This window comes from Petaurus breviceps, unplaced genomic scaffold (assembly GCF_028583685.1).
Source record: "Petaurus breviceps papuanus isolate PSGF00001 unplaced genomic scaffold, PetGlider_PUasm1.0 126, whole genome shotgun sequence".
NCBI lineage: Eukaryota > Metazoa > Chordata > Mammalia > Diprotodontia > Petauridae > Petaurus > Petaurus breviceps.
The window spans coordinates 26,552,384-26,572,728 of record NW_027185655.1 but is presented as its reverse complement, the minus strand read 5'-3'; the positions used below and the strand labels follow the sequence as shown (position 1 = coordinate 26,572,728).

General features: G+C 40.0%; 1 pseudogene; it reads left to right on the top strand.

Annotated features, from left to right (window-relative positions):
• LOC138169260 (uncharacterized) overlaps window positions 1-20,110 on the top strand; it is a 36,522-nt pseudogene extending 16,412 nt beyond the window's left edge.
• Window positions 20,111-20,345: the final 235 nt, after the last annotated feature.

The following is a 20,345-nucleotide window of genomic DNA, read 5'->3' as shown; positions in this document are numbered from 1 at the left end:
TAAAAATTAATTGAGGGAAAAATGAAACTACTTACAACTTGGCATAATCATTCTGAAAGCATTTATGTTTTTATTATTAACAACAAACAGATGCAAAGTAGAGCATATCTGCTGTCATTTCTGTAATGATTTATTTTTATCACCAATAATAATGGAACCATCACATCTGGATGCCATCACATTTGTTCTGGATGTAGGATGGGAAGTGGAAATGACACGAAGTCAGGAAGAGTTGCTGAAACTTACTAAGTACATACAATAGCAATTCACACTAGAGGTAGTACAATTTTAAAGGTACTCATCTATCCATTTTCAATATATTTCAAAGTGGAGATTCCAAAAGAATGGAAACTTCACAGATGTTACTGTTTTCAAAAGACAGAGGAGAGAAGTTGGAGAAAAAACAGTCATTCCTAATCTACATACCCACTTTCTTGCCTTTGGAGAGAGGAACTAAAACTGTGATTTCATTGACATAGTCATCTACAGAACGAAGAAATTTCTTCTAACTACACAAACTGACTTCTCTACAACCTATAGTATTACAGTGTTGTCTGGCCAGTGCTTCCCTGTGTGGGGTCACGTGCTTAATATGGGTGTCATGAAAAACCTGGCAACAGTAAGAGGCTTCTGAATACTCAACAACCAAAAATTAATTCAAAATCAAATGTAATGAATCAGAGGTGTTTCTGGCAGTGCTTGCCCATGTTGCATCATACAACTTCACCAGCCTTGGTTCTGAACACAGCATTGACAATTATAAAGTCAAAATATCTATCAACTCTGAAAAACATTGAAGATGCCCTACATTCTATGGTATCAAATATTCCACCATGATTTAATTCTTTATGTAAAAATAAATAAGCATATCCATCTCATGAGTATACAAATTTGCTTTTATCTTTAATAAATGATAAAATTATATTGTACCAACAAATTGTTTTCAAATAAATTTCTTTCTGATTTATTATAAATAAATGTTTGATTTGTATATCTTTTATACACCTATATACCCAGGGTCATGCAAAATTTTTTCAGGTGAAAAGGGGTTGCAAACGTAAAAAGTTTAAGAAGCCCTGGCCTGCACCACTGAGAGATTAAGCCACTTGGCCCGTGTCACATGAGTCACTGTGTGTGAGGTAAATTTGAATTCCATCCTTCCTGACACTGAGGTCAATTATACCATACTGTTTCTCCTTTCTTGTCTTTATAAAATCTTACTGAGCGTGCTCTAAGCAAACATCAAGCAAACATTCTTGATGAAAGCACTAGAAGAGAAATCATAAGCATTCTCCACAATTTCCTATAGAATGTACAATATGGAGCCTATTGTTAGATGATTTTTTAAAATATATGATTTAATAGAACAAAATGCAACCATAAAGGGTATCATTAAACAAGGTATCTCCTAAACATGTTAAAACCATAAAAGATAGATGCAAATAAATAGGAATACCCTTCAGATCTCCTGAATGTCAACATTATTTGAGGCATAAAACAGACAATGCTTGGTATTATGTCTGATGCTTTCCCCGAGACCAAATAGAAGCAAGGGCTTAGAGAATCTCCTGTTCTTACATGGCTTTGCAAGTACACTGAGTACTTCAGGGCTTTATCATTTCTTCAGCAGAGATGAATATTTTTGTAACCCCCATACTAGCAAAGAAGACTGCTGGAAAGTATAGTTTTTCTCTACTGGAAGAGGAGACCAAAAGATCCTAGAAGGTGGAACCCCTAGAAACAAGAGAAGATGAACACACCATTGGCGGAAGCTGATTGCAAATGAAGGATGCTGGTTGCCACCCCAAATTGTCCACAGTCACAAGCAGAGTCTCAATGATCTGCTTGGCAGATGATCTGCTTGGACGAGCTTGCTTTGGGATGAGCATGCCTGCCTTCTTATGATTCTGTCACCTAGTGAAGCCATCCACTTTCCATTTCCTCCTTCTCCCAGGCCTTTTCACTGTCTATTGAACCAACCCTTTGGAGCTTCCTACTCTTGGTGAACCTTGTTTATTTGTTGTCTCTTTTTTTTATCAAGCTAAAGATAAAGATGAGATGACTTGTATTGCATTCTGAGCAAATGTTTGCTAAATAGGAGTGGGCCACAAAGGGAGGGAAAGACAAAAAGTAAACATATAAAACCAAATGACTTAGACTTTAAAGAGGAAAAAAGAACTGCAAGCCTATAGTAAACTCTCTGAGTTTCATTTAAAAGGAAATGAAATGGAGCATTTTTTTTTTGCAATAATACCACTAAAATCACTGGACAATAAATCATGGAATACCACAATCCCAGAAGAATTAAAAGTCAAGGTAGGATTTCTTCACTAATGGAATCACAGGTCAGGACCAAAGAAAAAAAAGATTATAAAATATTGCCAATATGATATAATGCAACAATCTTCATGTACTACAATACACAGATAGGATTGGCAAGAAATGACCAGAACATTGAAGGGGGAAATGGAGAAGAAACTCTGAGAACCCTTTGCATTAGCATTGTACCCCCAGGTCCTCCCACACCTTTGTGGGACTGGACACAAGAAGGCAACCGTCCTTGAGAAAGAACAGAACTGAGTTCTAAAAGGAGGATAATATAGAACATAGGAAAATGGATTTGGAAAAGGCCCAGATGCAGTGACTTCTCTGAACTTCCTTGCAGCATTTACTAACCTAGTCATCCCTACCCACTGAGGGCCATGGAACTCACTCATAGGCTTGCGGTTTTCTTTTTTCTTTCTTCCTTTCCTTTTTTGGGGGAGCAGAAAGTATTATAGAGACCATTATGGAAGAGAAGGGATTAAATAGTGAAAAGTACCAGTATAGCAAGGACATCAGTCAAAACTCAGAAAACAAAGACAGAACATCTAAGCACAAAAGAATCCAGAGTTAAGTAATATATTTGGGAGGAAGTTGTTGCTGTGATTCTTTGTAATTTCTACTTCCACCATAAGCACAAAAGGAATTATGATATTAGAATCCAAAACCTTACTGTCTCTCCTTGATGGTAAAAACATCATGTTATTAAAAAAATGTTTTTTTAACATATAGAAAAATTAGGAGAACACCTCATCCTCCCGACCCCAATGTAACAGAGTTCTACAGGTCAACTTGTATAGATTGTCCCTCAGCTTGCGACTTAATTCATTCCTATAAATAATCTTATCACACCAAGTTCTTTTTAAAAATATATTTATTTCATATTTTCCCAAATTACATGTAAAAACAATTTTTAACATTTTTTTTTGAGTTCCAAATTCTCTTCCCTCCTCCTGCCATTCCTCCAATTCGATACAGGTTATACATATACAGTCATGCAAAATATATTTCCATATTAGTCAACTTGTGAAAGAAAATACAACACTCCCCCCCAAAAAAAAAAAGTTTTTAAAGTGTGCTTTGATCTGCATTCAGACTCCATCAGTTCTTTCTCTAGAGATAGCATTTTTCATCATAAGTCCTTCAGAATTGTCTTGGATCATTGCATGGCTGAGAATAGCTGAGTACTGTCTCACAGCTGAACATTGTACAATATTGCTGTTACTGGCTAATGTTCTCCTGGTTCTTCCCGTTTCATTTGTATCATTTTATGTAAGTCTTTCCTTTACTGAGAGGATCCTGCTAATTATTTCTTGTAGCACAATAGTATTCCATAACAATCATATACCACAACTTTTTCAATCGTTCCCCAATTGATGGGCATCCCTTCAATTTCCAATTCTTTGCTATCACTAAAAGAGACACTATAAATATTTGTGTATATATAGATCCTTTTCCCTTTTTTCATACTGGTATTGTTGGGACAAATGGTATACACGGTTTTATAACCATTTGGAAATAATTCCAAATTGCTCTCCAGAATGATTGAATCACTTCACAACCACACCATTAGTGTCTCTATTTTCCTATATCCCCTCCAACATTTGTCATTTTCCTTTTCTGTCATATTAGCCAATCTGATAGGTGTGGGGAAGTACCTCGATTTTTTTAAATTTGTATTATTCTAATCAATAGTTATTTAGAGCATTTTTCATATGACGATAGATAACTTTGATTACTTTATCTAAAAACTGCCTATTCATATCCTTTGACTATTTACCAATTAGGAAGTGGACCTTATTTTTTATAAGTTTGACTCAATTTTTTATATATTTAAGAAAAGAGATTTTCATCAGAGAATCTTCTGTAAAAAAATTTTCACAGTTGTGAGTACTGTGTATTCCTCTCCATCCCATTTTCCCCCATTTATCCTACTCTCTCTCTCTCTCTCTCTCTCTCTCTCCTTTCACCCTGCCCGTCCTCAAAAATGTTTCATTTCTGACTACTGCCTCTCCTAAGGTTCAAGGGCTTTCCCCATCCACATCCCCCATTATCCCTTCCACTGTAAAAAGTTCTTCTGTCCTTCTTTTATGTGAGATAATTTGCCCCATTGTACTTCTCCTTCCCCCTCATCCCAATGCATTTCTCTTTCTTATCTTCTTTTTTCCCCAATAGTGGGTTTATTGACATCTCTGGAGGCCTTATGGCAGACAGCTAAGCCAGGTCTTCAGGGATGGGGGCTCTTCTGTGTAACAGATGATCAAGGTGTTCAGGGATGGGGACTCTTTTCCTCCGTCTCCGCCACACAGTCGATGGCTAAGTCAGTCTTTAAGGATGGGTACTCACTTCTCCAGGTGCACTTAGTTGAGAAGCTTCTCTATCAGGTCTACCTGGGCCAGCAGCATTCGATGGCAGCCGTAGCGCTTCAGGCCCAGTGTGGCCAGGGCATCCCCTTCAGTGTACCCAGGTAGGCCTTCCACTTGTTCCCCACAGTCTTGTCCCATGTGAAGCAGAACACCAGGATGATCATGAAGAGGGCAAGAAGGTGGCAGCACCAGCAGCAGGCACACACTCAGATGTCCTTCCTCTTCTGCCCCTGCTCTGGCAGCCCCACCCTGCCCCCTCTCCCTTACCTCTTTTTTTCTAAAGGATATTATCCCATCATATTCAACTCATACCTGTTTCCTCTGTCTATGCAGACACCTAATTGCCCTAATAATGACAAAGTTCTCAGGTATTACAAGTATATTCTTCCCACATAGGAATGTAAAACAGTTTAATCTTATTGAATCTGCTTGTGGGGTCCAAAGTGGTCTAATCTGCAAGAAAAACTCCTGAGGCAGAGCTCTTAGTCAATAACCAGAGAGCCTCTGATGTAGTCTTCTATTTCTCTGATGTAGAAAAGGTTAGAGAGTCTGTTTCTGGAAAGTCATAATGAAGTATAATAGGAATGCCTTGGAGAGTCTTTAAGGCATGTGTAGACATTCTACAACTGCTTCTTATGGGCTCATTATGTGATAAAGAGGGGCCTTTTTGGTTGGCTATATAACCAGAACTGAGAATATCATTCAAAAAGCTCTAGCTGACCAGTCTTGACCCTTCTCTTGGTTTAGTTTCTTCCAGTCTATTGGCATTCCAGTGATACAATGCTAAGAAGAGAAAGTACTTGACATAGAATGAGAAAGGATACTAGATATTATATGATCCAAGTGCCTCATTTTTCACAGGAGGAAACTGAGACCCACAGTTGTTAGGGCAATATTACAGTAAGCAGCAGTTTGGGAATTCAGATCCAAGTCATATGACTTCAAATCCAGTGTGCTTTCCAAAAGCCCATGCTACCTTTCCATTACATGATGGAATTCCATATTTAGTGAGCAAAATGCTTTAAAAGCATAAAAGGAAAGTAGTACTGATTCTAAGTTGAGAAGGACAAATTAAACTCTTTGTAGCAAATGATCTGAAATAGAAACAGCCTATTTAGGAAATGTAGAGGTCACATTTTTTTTCTTAATATCAGACAGTGAAGGATTTTCCAATTCATATTTTGGACTAACTATACTATGGATTCTTTGGCTTCACGATTTTTTCTTGCTTTTTGTCTTCTGTCTCAGAACTCAGTCACATTTTCTGAACAAATTATCATATTATTTTGCAGGAAGTTTTGTGTTTCTTGGTGGATTTATTGAACTAATTACCTTTGGAAAGAATCACTGAAAGCTCTGAAAGCAAATATTACACAAAATGATGCCCAAACTGAAATTTATACACTTGAAAGTTGATTCCCATTGAAACAATTTGGCTCCACAAAAGGAGACAGTCACTCAGCTCCTGTCAGACTTGGGTCTGACAGGATCTCTTCATCTTCATTGGAGATTGCTACCGCTCTCTTACCCAGGCTTAAACTAGGGAGTGGAAGACAATGTTCTTGTCCGAAATGATAATTTATGGAAACTTTAAAGTGATACATTCATATCAGTATTGTTGTTTTGTTGTCTTTCAATAGACCTTCAAAGAAAAATTAAGTGTTGGTAGTAAATGATATGGCCATCTTCTCACCCCTAGCATTATGCAACTCTTCCCCTTGAATGGAATTATTCCTTGTTAGCTTTGCCTCTTTACTCCCTAAGTCTTTCTGATAATTAAACATATACTCCATATTTCATTTTTATTCCTTCTGCTGGTAGAAGATCCTGTCTGCTAGGGAGAATTAATGTGGCCTGTCCCGGTCCCCCTGCCAGGCTGTGCTCACTGCCCCAACCATTCCGTCAGCCCATCCCATGCTGCTAAGGACCACGTCAGACAGAAGCCCCTGTCATGTACCTCTTTCATGGGCTGCTTTTTTCTAGAGAGCTGTCACCACCCCCTGGAAGGCTCATACCAGCCCTGGCAGCAGGGTGGAGACAACGTGAGAATAACATTTCCAGAGAGGGGATCTGTAGCTGTTGTTATGGGTTGATTTCATATTGGAGAGAGAGGAGATTGGAGTGCAGAAGGACAAGAGAAAGAGAAATTTGTGCATGATAGCAAGATAGAAAAGATTGTCTCTCTCAATGGGAAAATGCAAGGTTTCTGTAACAGGTTCTTTTTGGAATCTGCATATATGCTGAAGATGTCAGCAATGTTTTCATGACTGTTATGTGTCATGTGGCTTTTTCTTCTTGCAAAGGCTTCATTCAATAAAGGGAAAAATTCTACCAGAAATCAGAGCTGACCCCTGTGAAAACATATTTAAATGGTCAGTCATGAATTCTGTCTTCTTTGTTGCTAGAATAAAACAAACTAAGTTGAGAGTAAAAGTGATATATATGTGTGTGTGTGAATATTTCTCTAATTCTCCACCCAACTAAGACCTGAAGAGCCATATATATGGTTCTTTAGATTTAAAAGCACTACATTTAGCTGATAGCTATGGGTTTGCTTCAGGTGGGTTTTCATATTTTCATTTCTTTCCTTGTTCTACAACCAGTTCTTTCGACACCTGCTTGGGTTTATCATTTTTTCCTACTGGGCTTTAGAATTTACAACTTTGTCAACTACCCCTTATAGGAGAATCCTGTTAGTGAAATAAGCAAACCAATATGAACCAGAGGAAAAACATGTATTTTAGGAGCACCATTGGTATTTAGAACAGCATCTAGCACCCAGAAATATCTACATGTCCACTGATGGCGATGGGCAAGCTCGGGTCTTTGGGTAATGAATAGTGTCTTGTGAAAGGAATACCCTTTAAATAAATAATACCTTAGAGAAAAAGCAGTTATTTTTAAAACCTGTTTACTCTTCTGCTATCATTTTTCTACCAGTATGCTCATTTTTATCTTTTATATTCCTGCAAAAACTATCTCCAAATCTCTTAATCTGTTACTACATTTAGAAGCAGTAGGGCTAAGAATATGCTGAAAGGCAGCAGCATGGAGTACTGGCTAGAGGCTTGTCTCTGGAGACAGAAAAACCTGAGTTCAAGTCCCACTTTTAGCTGTGTTAGAAGCTGTGTGTCCCATATACTAGCTGCCCCAGACATCTCCCTAAGACTACACATCAGCAGACAGAGTTCCCTGGGAATTTCACATCAATGAATTCACAAGTGAAATAGTTTTTTTAAACACCTGAGACTATTTGACAAATGTTGAAATATGTTTACCCACTTTGAGGGGTGGGATGGTGGAGAGAGGAAGAAGCCTCAACCTTATCTCTTATATCAACCAATCTCTACCTTATGTTTGTTTAAAGCAGGGGTGGGGAAACTGTGGCCTCGGGGCCACATGTGACCTTGTAGGTCCTCAAGTGTGGCCCTTTGACTGAATCCAAGCTTCATAGAACCAATCCTCTAGGTCCTCAAGTACAACCCTTTGACTGAATCCAAACTTCACAGAACCAGCCCTCTAGGAGGACCTTGAGGACCTTGGCCTCGAAGCTGCAGGTTCCCCAGCTTTAGTTTAGAGTCAGCTAGGATAATAAACTTCTTATTGTTCTGCCATTTGACTTTTCAAAACCATTCTTTATGAAATCAGTGGAAGTATCATCGGTGGGTGTTTTCTCTAAGCTGAGTAATTTTACTTCCCTTCCAAAAGGTGCTCTGCCTATAAAAATTGTGTTCTGTCCAGTCCATAGATTTGTTAATTTGTCTCTCCACCTCACCCACTTTCTATTAATCTTTGCTTAAATTATGTTTATTTCACAAAAGAAGTAGCTCTAAGATGTCTTTGGTTTCCTTATGCAAGCGATTATCTTGCATTGTTTCTTTGAGTAGCAGTCTCATTTGGATTATTTCAACTAGATGTTTACTTACAAACCAAAGAAAGCATTTTCCTTTGTGAATCTTAAAACAATGCTTCATGGAGACTTTTTCTCCCGCCGCACCCTATCTTTTTTATTCAAAGTTGGCCTTATGTATCATTTTTGCGTCTCATGATAACCAGTTTGAGTATTGCTAAGACTGCTAACCTGAGTATTCAATAATAAAACAAAGTAGCTAATTCCCTACCTGCTCCCTGTTTTAGAATTATATGTATATTTGTTTTGCCTGTTCCTATATGCCCATGCATTATGGATATATTAGTTTCTCTAGCATTATATACCTCCAAAATGCCATAAAAAAACGTAACCAGGGGCATTTGGGTACCAGTAGGAATCAGACAAATAAATGGGTGCTCCCTGAAGAGATCTTTTACTAACTGAAAACTTAAGGGAATGCCCATTAATTGAGGAGCAACTGAACAAGTTATAGTATATGAATGTGGAGTACTTTTGTGCTTTAAGAAAGGAAGAAATAGATGCTTTCAAAGAGACGCAGAAAGACTTGTATGAACTGATGCAGAGTGAAGGGAGCAGAACCAGAAGGACATTTTCTAGTATAACATCAATATTATAAAAATGAACAATTTTATGAATTATAAACTGATGAAAAATGAAATAAACAAGACCAGAATAATTTTTACAACAACAACATTATTAAAACAAAAACTTTGATGAGAACTGTGATCAATAGAATGGCCTTTAATTATTCCAGAGAACCAATGATGAAACAGGCTATCCATTACATAGAAGTAAAGGATTTAGGATCTGGAATGATACATATATATTTTTTTGAATATGTCCTTTGGGGAATTGTCTTGCTTGACTATGCATGTTTGTTAGAAGAAAATAGTTTTTCTTTTTTTTTTTCAGGGGATGGGTGGATGAGCAGATGAGAAAATACATTTGTCTTAAATTTTGCTTCTACTTTCAGATGAAGTCATGGTATTATTATCAGTTTTTCTATTTTATTTCTTTTGTTTGTTTGTTTTTTGGAGGGGCAGTTGGGGTTGTGACTTGCCCAAAGTCACACGGCTAGTTAAGTGGCTGAAGCTGAATTTGAACTCAGGTCCTCCTGACTCTGGGGCTGGTACTCTATTCACTGTACCACCTAGCCACCCCTTTCTATTTTATTTCTATTATTTTTATTTATTTATTTATTATTTTTATTTTAAATTTAATTATTTAATAATTAATTTTTATTTATTTTATTATCGGTCTTATCGGTTTTCCTAAACTGATCATTAGTTTTCCTAACCTGTTTTACTTTGTTATAAGAGACCTCTCACAAAGTGAGAATAATCTGTAAATATCTGCAAAGTGAAAACAAAGCAAGCCAATAAAATTTTTAAAAACTTAAACCCCTGTTCCTGGCCATCCTGGTATTATAGATGGTTTTACAGGCCCTCCCATGGCTCTCCTTCAGCTACTTTGTAAGTTCTGAGAGTGCTTTCAAATGCTTAGTAACTTTCTTAGTTGCCAATAATGTATAGATTCATAGGACATTCAAGTCATCAAGGATCTTAGAAGTCACCTAGTCTGACTCCTGCAGTGGACGAGGAAACCGAGTCTTGTAGGGCAGAAATGATTTGTCTGACATCACATAGTTATCTAGTGGCCCAACTGGAAGCAGAGATCAGGTCTTCACATTAACCCATTCTTTTTTAGTTCAGGCCTTCTCTTTGGCTTTGTAAGCTTGCCCTAATTTACACTGCTTTCTCAGAGAACCTTTTAAAAAGTTCTTTTCTTAGAGAAACAGCTCAAATCTAAGGAACAAATACTCTTTTCAGAGTATACTGATGCTTAGCATTTTGCTAATAGTAACGTAGCCTCTTTCTACCCTTTTAAAATACAGTCTTACATGAATTAGAAAGTATCATACATTTCTCCCTTTCCTTGGAGATGTATATAGCTATAGATTATTTTTTCATTTCTTATAACAAAGGTATTTTACACCAATTAAATGTGATACCAATTAAAAAATCAAATATGGAAAGGACAGAAGAAAAAGAGGGTGTTTTTTTTTAAATTACTCTATACTTAACATGTAGCAATTGCTGTCCCTCCAATCAAGGACTTCCTTGCTGCTAAAATATTCAGTTTGTGGAAGCTTTGGGTGATTCAGAGTAGGGTGCAGAAGGAGAGGGTTGGAAGGACATCTGATTTTGTTTTCATTATATAAGCAAAAGAAAGTAAATACAACTATTACAGGTATTTTCTCATTGAGTTGTTTTTTTAAACAGTGAACAGGACTCATATTCTGAAATGTTCCCAAAGAACAATATTACAGTTAGTTGAGTAATTTTTCTCCTATTGTAGGAAAAAACTCACTTTTCTTCCCTTGGAAATTGGAAGCTGGAAAAATGTTACCCCATACAAGGCTCTTACCCTTTTCTGTGCCATAGACCCCTTCGGCAATCTGGAAAAGCCCAGGAATCCCTATTCAGAATAATGTTTTTACATGCAGAAAACAAAATGCATAGGATTATAAAGGAAACCAGTTATATTGAAATATAGATGGAATTTTTCTCATCCAAGCTTATTGAACTTTGAAATCTATCCACCATGCATTCCTGTTCTACTTAGACATATGTGCTACAGACTAAAGTACAGTGGAATTTTTATGACTTCATAGCCTCACTTTGAAATAAGATGGTTATGTTCTGTATGTTTGTTGGGCAAACCTTTGGCTGTGCCAAATGACAAAACAATTTGACCAGTGACCAAACAACCCCAGAGTTGGGAACAGGGAAGTTCAGCTCTGTCCTGATCATGTGTGAAGTTCAATTTCTAGTATCCTCAGTCAGATCATAAGTTACAGCCACTATATTTCTGAATCTTGACATAGCAGGCAGGGGACCTGCCCCTTAGAGCAGATGCTTCCCCCTCCTCCCTGCCCCCCACCCCAGCTAGAAGGCAGAGAGTCTCCTCTGAGTGACCTCTTGCTCTGAGTCACGATTCAGAGCAGACCAGGAGGCTTCCAACAAGAGCTAGTCACAACTTTGGAGCTGGCTTCATCTGACCTTTGACCACCAAAATTTAAGAAGAATATTCAACAAAGGTTAAGAGGGAGATGGTCTATAAGTGTGACTCACATTTCCCAGTTTTTCCTTTGGGCAAACATTTCTTAGAGAAAAACAATTTACATTTTTAGTTGAAGGTTATACTTTTTCAGTTATAGAAATAAATCATTATATCCCATAATAAGGATGTTCTCAGAACAAAAATGCTAAGCTAGCTCCAGAGTTAGACTTTAAAAGGGGAGTTGGGGGGGGGGGGGGGGGGGAGGGGGGGAGAGGAAAGGGAGCGAGAAAGAGAGAGAGGGTGAGAGAAAGAGAGCAGAGAAGGTCTTTTTTGCATTTCCACTAACAGATTTAAAAGTTGCACTTAAAATAGTCATTTTTATCCCTAACAGAAATGTGGGATGACATTTTTTTTCACTTGGCATGAATAATACAACTGTTTCTCTGTGGGCATATGGGAGTATTGAAGACATGAGTATTCCAGAATAAATTAATCAATAGTATACTTGTGGGTCTGCCATTTTAAGAACTACTGTGATTTTGATTTTTTTTTTTTACAATATAAAATAACCTTAAACAATTGCTAGTCATGCTGAGTGGGCAAGAGTCTGCTTTAAAGATTCAAAGACTCCCTTGCATATTTCACAGAAAACTAGCATTTCATTTTGTTTTTTCTCCTTTTTAAACTAAAGAACATGAAAAACAAATGCGCATTGGGGGCAGTTAGGACCTCCCTTCCAGGTTGCTCTTTTAATTGAGGCAGAAATGCCCGAATCTAATATTCTTTCATATAAATTGGGATGAAGGGTTGTTTGTTTCGTCTAACCTACTGCATACAGTTGACTCAATCCAGGGCAACATGGGCTAACTGACATTCGAAACTCTTGGCTGCTTATAAAATCACAATCTCTGAAAGTAATGGCTATTGGATCACTCCTCTCCAAACTCTATCACAAAAGACAATGAGCTGGATTCTCATCTCACAGAGCCCTTTTCTTCCTTTTGAATCTCGTGGAATGCAAATCTGACCCACTATGTAAATACTACATAGTACATCTTTTAAAATGTACATTAGCATATATGCACTTTGTGCTTTGAGGAATTGTTTTTTTTTCTTTATCATGCCCAATAAGCATCTCTGAGTAGAGTAACTGAACCCTTATAACACTACTATTTTCCAGGATGTCTGCCAAGTGAATACTTAGGATGATGGCCTCCTGGCTGGGAGCAAGTGTGTTATCTGTCTGGGGACTACATGCTATCCCTGAGGCTCCCAGAGGAGATCCCAGCTTGGTGATCTGATAGCTCTTTTCCATCTCTTACTAAATAGATATCTGCAGTTTCCAAGGGGTTAATATTTCAAGTTACTCCAACAAATGCATTTCTTTTTTCACTCCTTCCTTGGGTTAAGGTGCTTAACTTATTTTCCCTACTTTACTGATTTTTAGAAATACTGCCTTCATAAATAAAAATAGTAATTAGGAAGAAAAACACAAGTCTTTTTTGTGTTTATTACCTATCTGTGAAGCCCACTTCTTTTGGGTTTTATTTGTGATTTTTATCCTACTTGTCACCTTCCCTACCAGAATATGGTTCTCTACACAAAAACTAGCCATGTGACCTTGGGCAAGTCACTTAACCCCAATTGCCCTCCAAAAGAAAAAAAAAAAAGAATATGGTTCTCCTGGAAATGAGAGGCATTAACTCCTTCACCATGGAAATTGTTACTCTGGGCAGGCTGTTTACTGGCCTAGGGAATCCCTTTTTCTTCTTCTGACCTTTATTCATCATAGATAATACTGTTTAATTCCGTGTTTTTACTGTCTCTACCAATTTACCAATTTACTTTTACTCCTGCTGGTAGTTTGTAACTGCCAAGAAGTTGAATTTTAGCCACAGCATTTAAGAAAATGTTTGGAAAATTCCTATTTGTTTACTTCTTTGGTCCAGCTCTATGCTTTCATTGGTGTGTATAGGGATTTCCTGGTGAAGAAATTCCCTTTTCCAAAACACAGCAGTGTCTGTTCTGCAGTCTCTGATCTAGAGTTGCCTAGGAAGTTAAGTGGCTTGTTGTAAGGGTTATGGGATTTAAAGATCTTCCATGCCCCATTGGACGTGCTGACGTAGCAGGAAGGGGCGGAGCAAGCGAAAGCGAAAGCCAGCAAAAGCGAAAGCCAAGCTAGCGTTCCTGTGGTGGCTGGCGGTGGTGGCGACGGCGGCGGCAGCAGCAGAGGCAGCGGCAGCACGAAGTCCTTTTTGAGTTCGGACTGCTAAGGACTTTCTGCTAAGGACTCCTGCTGAGGACTGCCAGGGGCCGGAGCTGCTGGGAGCGCGCTTCCAGGATGCTGGGTGGTTGCTGTGAGTGGGGAGAGGCGGACCTTTGCCTGAGGTAGCCTGTTCTGTTTTAAAGGCTTGAAAATGTGGGTGCTTTCTACTTTATCTACCTGTGCCAATGTCATAACTACTCTGATGGCTTTCATTTTCTGGTTTTGGGACTCCGTCTTTTGGTATCTTAATAAATTTTCTAGTTTATTTCCCCATATGGCAAACATGATGTATTTTGTGATGGATAATTATATCAGCATATCTGTAATCTCCATAGGCATTGTGAATATGGCATTGCTGATACATTTGGCGACCAGGATGGGATCACAAAATGTCAGGCCTCTATTTGGAAGCAGTGTTGCTTTAGAGGGAGAAGTGGCTATTCCAGGTTGGGAGGATTTGCCTTATTCCTCTCTAGCCAGAGAATGGGCTAAAAGCACAGGGCCCTGTGAAAACTGGGAACCAAGGCTAAAAGAGGGAGAACCTGGAAATTTGGAAAGATGTTTGAAAGCAATACCCATAGAACCAGGCAAAGAACTGGCAGGAGTGTGCAGGAGAGGCTGGGTGCTGCTAACAAGTTATCGCCTTATGTGTAAAAGTAGGGATAAGCTGCTGAAGGAAAGAGCTCAGATGGCTAGGGAGTCAGCTGGTTTGCCTGAGGATTCTTCTGTGTCACAGCACTCAGAAGAGCAAACTGGAGGGACTCATGTGGTCCAGGAGCAAGCTACTGTTCATGTAGCTAAAAGGAAGCAAAAAACTAGCAGAACGAATGTGCATGCAGCTTTTGTACAAGCTGGGCAGAGTTGCCCTGACAGCTTCCAGGAGAATGTGTGTGAGGAGAATGGAACAAGGTTAGATGAGGAGTCTCCTAATGTAGAAGCTCTCCCCATACAAAGAAGAAGGCAGGAGAACCACCGAGGAAAAACAGAGTCCAGGGAGATAATTGAGGATTTCACTCAACAGGAGATCACTGATATATTGAGTAGATTTACCCAAAGAATGGGGGAGTCTTTAGTGTCTTGGATAGTAAGAATCACTGATGAAGGCGCCGGAGGAATAACACTGGACAATGAGGACTGTTTAAAATTCATAAGTATCAGTCAGAATCCTTTTGTACACCAGGCTTTTAGGGATCACCATATGCAAGGAGGAAATAACAAAACTAATCTTCTAGCTTTAGCTGCAGAAGGATGCAAAAAGCAATATCCGACTCAATCTATGTGGCCTAGGGGAAACAGACCCTGGTACTCACTTAGAGACTGTATGAGAAAGCTAAAGGAGGAGGTAATGAAAACTGCTATCCTGATTGGAGATGCAAATGCATATTATGATACCCCCCTAGGAGTTCCTCATAGAAATATCATAGTGAAGACGGCTCCTCCTGCATATAAGCACCTAATTCTGACTCTTTTAATTGGAGAAATAGGGCACCCTCTTTAAGAGGTGCTGGATAAGATTTCACAATTAAGCGATTTAGGGGAATGGGAAAAAGACAAATTGCCTCGAGAGAGAAGAGTAAACAGCCAGAGGATTCAGAGACAAAATAGACCCACAAGAAGGGAACTGTTTACTGCTCTATTAAGAGCTGGGGTGGACTTTAGAAGAATAGATGGTATTCCAACTGAAGAGCTGCATAAGCTGTACCAAGAAAAGGTACTTAGCATTAAAATGAACAGGGAAGCAGGAACCACCCCCGCAGGTATTTCTGAATCTGAATCTTTGTATCCAAGTTTGCCCCACCTTCAGGGGGAATAGGAGATAGGCCAAGCCCCAGCCCAGATAAAAGAAATATGCAGAAGAGATTGCAGACCCCATATTGGTTTAACAATATATTGGAAGAATGTGACTAGGGCACTGATTGATACTGGGGCTGAGGCCACACTTATCTATGGAAACCCTGATAAGTTTAAACATGGAACTCCTATTACCATCACAGGTCTAGGAGGCACTGAAATATCAGCCAGACAGGTTAAAATAACAATGAAAATTGGGCAGTTACCTAAGAAGGAATATACTGTGGTTGTTGTACCCATTCCTGAATACATCATTGGAATAGATGTATTGAGAGGCATGACTCTGAATTTACCTGAAGGAAGATACCAATTTGCTGTGAGGAAGATAGGAATTAATACAGTTTTAGTAGGAAAACTAAAAATGGACCCAATCACTTTACCTGAACCTTCTGAAGTAATTACTTTAAAACAGTATCGTGTGCCAGGTGGGCAAGATGAAATTACCACTACTATAAAGGAATATGTTGAAGCAGGAGTGTTAGTCCCTACAACCACAAGATGGAATAATCCTGTCTGGCCAATAAGAAAATCAGATGGGACATGGAGAATGACTGTGGATTATAGACAGTTGAATAAGGTGACTCCTTCTTTGTATGCTGCTGTTCCAGACACCATCACCTTAATAGAAAGGATCCAGAAATATGATGGGACTTGGTATGCAGTTATTGACTTGGCAAATGCCTTCTTCACCATCCCAATAGACCCTAAACAATGGGACCAATCTTGTTATATTGTTGTGAAATTTTGTTGACACCAGTTATTTTCCTACTGTATTTTTGCCAAGTAAGGGACATGAAAGATCTTGGGGCCGAATGTAAGGGTTATGGGATTTAAAGATCTTCCATGCCCCATTGGACGTGCTGACGTAGCAGGAAGGGGCAGAGCAAGAGGAAGCGGAAGCCAGCGAAAGCGAAAGCCAGAGAAAGCGAAAGCCAAGCTAGCGTTCCTGAGGTGGCTGGTGGTGGTGACGGCAGAGGCAGTGGCAGCACGAAGCCCTTTTTGAGTTAGGACTGCTAAGGACTTTCTGCTAAGGACTCCTGCTGAGGACTGCCAGGGGCCGGAGCTGCTGGGAGTGTGCTTCCAGGACGCTGGGTGGTTGCTGTGAGTGGGGAGAGGCGGACCTTTGCCTGAGGTAGCCTGTTCTGTTTTAAAGGCTTGAAAATGTGGGTGCTTTCTACTTTATCTACCTGTGCCAATGTCATAACTACTCTGATGGCTTTCACTTTCTGGTTTTGGGACTCAGTCTTTTGGTATCTTAATAAATTTTCCAGCTTATTCCCTTATATGGCAAACATGATGTATTTTGTGATGGATAATTATATCAGCATATCTGTAATCTCCATAGGCATTGTGAATATGGCATTGCTGATACACTTGTTCTCAGGATCACACTGCTAGTATATATATCCAGACCTTCTGGTTCTCCATTCAATGACACTGCAGATGCTACAAAATAGATTTTGGCATTGTACAACTTTCTAAGTGTATGGACCATTCTCGCCTTCAGTCTCTCTCATTTCTAAGTCAATCAGACTCCTTGTTTCTGTTCTTTAGACTCATAAAATCGAGGATGGAAGGATGAAAAATCACCCAGTCCAATATCCATCTTTTACAAAAGAAAAACCCAATGCCAAGAAAGACTCACCAAAGAGCTACCCAGGAGGAAGAGGCAGGATTCTGAACCAGGGCCTCAGACTCCACATGCTGGGATTTTTGCATTGAACCAGCCATCCTCTGGTCTGCTGTCTGCATTTCAGGAATTTCACTAAACATTTGTATAAGTGGGTGGGAAGAGATCATGGTGTCACTGCTGGAAAAAACCTTTGAGGTCCCTCATTTTAAAGATAAAGAAACTAGACCGAGAGAGGTTCCGTTAGTCACCCAGAGTCACACAGGTGACCCAGCCAAGATCTTCTGCCACTCAGACCAGCATTCTTTTCCCTGTCCTCTACTAGTTTATTGAAAGGAGGAAAAAGAAACCTGATTGTCAGTTTTTTAGCTTCTTCAAATTTCTGATGAGAGGGAGGGCAGAAAAGAAATTTGAGGGATATTTTTGGATGTTCTTTATCTTTATTTCTATATTTTCTTTATTTAGTTTCCACTTGCCATCATGATGTTGCCAGTTTATGAAGAGTATCCAGTGTCCCCAATGTGACAGCATAGGGCATGGTATGGCTTACGGGACAACAGAGACAAATGACAAAGGCATGCACAGCTGGCTGGGAAGGGCCGTGAATTATCCTTTAGCCAGGAGATTCTCCTAGGAACAAGATGAAGTCTGTGTATCCTTTCTTCAAGATCCATCAGTTTTGAAATACTGTTCACAAGCATTTTAAAATTTTGGCCTGGGCCAAATTTCACTGGTGATCTCATTGGTATAAAGAATCCCCACTGAGGAAACTCCCTCTATTCATGCAGTTGCTTGGTCACTTCTAGTCTTAGAGAGTACCCTAGGTTTCTGGGAGGTTATGTGACTTGTCCAGGGTCACACAGCCAGTAGATGTCAAAAGTGATATTTAAACCCACATTCTCAGCAGCAATAGCTGCCTAGTACATAGAGAGCCAGAAAACCTGGGTTCAAGTCGTGCCTAGAGCAAATACTAGCAGGAAGTTCTTGGTTCTGGGAAGAGATGACTCCAAGACCATCTCTTCATCTATGATGCCACACTGCCTATCTGCAGAAATATAGGGATGATTAATTAAAAGAAATTAATTTAGAAATTAAGATTAATTAAAAGAAATATAGTAATGATTAATTCCCCAGACAGAAATGTAATGCTTTGGCTGACCTGGTATCAGTTACCACCATGTGGATATTAAAGCGTCTTCATGTATGTGATCCTATGCTAGAAAAAGACAACCGCAGTAACCCCATACTTAGCTTCTGCAGTCTGGGTGTCAAATGCTAAAAGACTACGTTGATGAGATACTTAACCTTACATTGTACAATTTTATCAGAGCAACATTTTGATGAGTTAAAATTGCCAGATTAGCTCTGTAAGCAAACAATACTATAATTGAATGAAAAAAAATAGAAATAATATATCTCAGCAGAATTTAAAAATAAAGCTAAAAGATTATTAATATTTCATCTGCTATATAGTTTTCCTTTGTTTCTTCCATTAGTGTTTCAGGTTTGGGAAATATTCCATCTCTGAAGGAGGTAAAGAAAATGGAAAATTGTTGACAACATCCCACTTCACAAGGAAGGATTCAGCAAAAGAGGCGAAGGTTCCAGGTAAGATACAAAATAGAGCTGTGTGGATGAGGTGTCTGCCAATGTGGCTGAGATATCTGTTGGTCCCAGAAGGAGCAGGTATTGCCTGAGATCACTCAGGTGATCTCTCGGAAATGGTATTCATTTCAGTGACCCAGGAGGTATACCATTTCAGAGAGCAGGGGCCCAGGAGTGATGCCCTGGAATTCCCATTGCCTTAGAGGAATGGCACACATATACGGCATATTTCACATTTAGCATGTATCTCCCAGACTACTCACCTATCACTTAAGTCACACCATCTTTTTCATTAGTTTGTTTTGTCTATACCTGAGATTTCACCGGCATAAGAAGTTTCTGGTGAGCCCACCTCTCCGTCCTTGGCCCGGCAACCCGTTCCCTCTGCTCCGGGTACCCGGCCTGTCCGCTGCCGCCCTGCTTCCCACTACCCTGCTCCGCCGCTGAGGCCTCCACCTGTTGTGCCAAGCCCGGGTCCCGGCCCCTGCGGGTCCTCCGGCCCGCGCCTACGCCGAGGCCGCCCCGGCCGCCAGCGCCATCCCCAGCCAGATGTCCTTCACCTTCGCCTCCCCGACGCAGGTGTATTTCAACGAGGCCAATGTGAAGCAGGTGGATGTCCCAACCCAGAGTGGGGCCTTTGGGATCCTTGCTGCCCACGTGCCCACCCTGCAGGTGCTGAAGCCCGGCGTGGTGACCGTGCACGCCGAGGATGGCACCACCACCACCAAGTATTTTGTGAGCATGGTTCTGTCACAGTGAATGCCGATTCCTCCGTGCTGGCAGAAGAAGCTGTGGCTCTGGACATGCTGGACCTGGCGGCTGCCAGATCTAACCTGGAAAAGGCGCACTCAGACTTGTCAGGGGCATCAGATGAGGCAGCCCGAGGTTCAGATCCGGATAGAAGCCAATGAAGCTATCGTGAAAGCGCTGGAATAGGACCAGGAGCTGAACCCTTGCTGTCATCCAGAGATGGTGTTACCATTGTGCTCCATGGCAATCACCTAGAGCTGAGACCAGGAAATACCCAGGAAGGAAGAGGATGCCTAGCTCCCAACTCCCCTTCCTACTCTCCATTTCCAGATTAAAATCCACAAGGGTTCAGGAAAAAAAAAAAAGTTTCTGGTGAGAAAACTCCATCCACCAAAGCATCTCAGCATCTGCTCTACAATTTATAGTCCAAGGGTACATGGAGAACCTTGAAAAGTTAAGTAATTGATCCAGTGACCCCAGCAGTATGCACCAGAGACAACACCTGAACCCTGCCCTTTGCTCAGAGCTGCAGTTCCAAACCTCTTCTCCCTTCCCCACATTCTCTCAACTCGTAATCCAAGCTCATACCTTATTGAGATC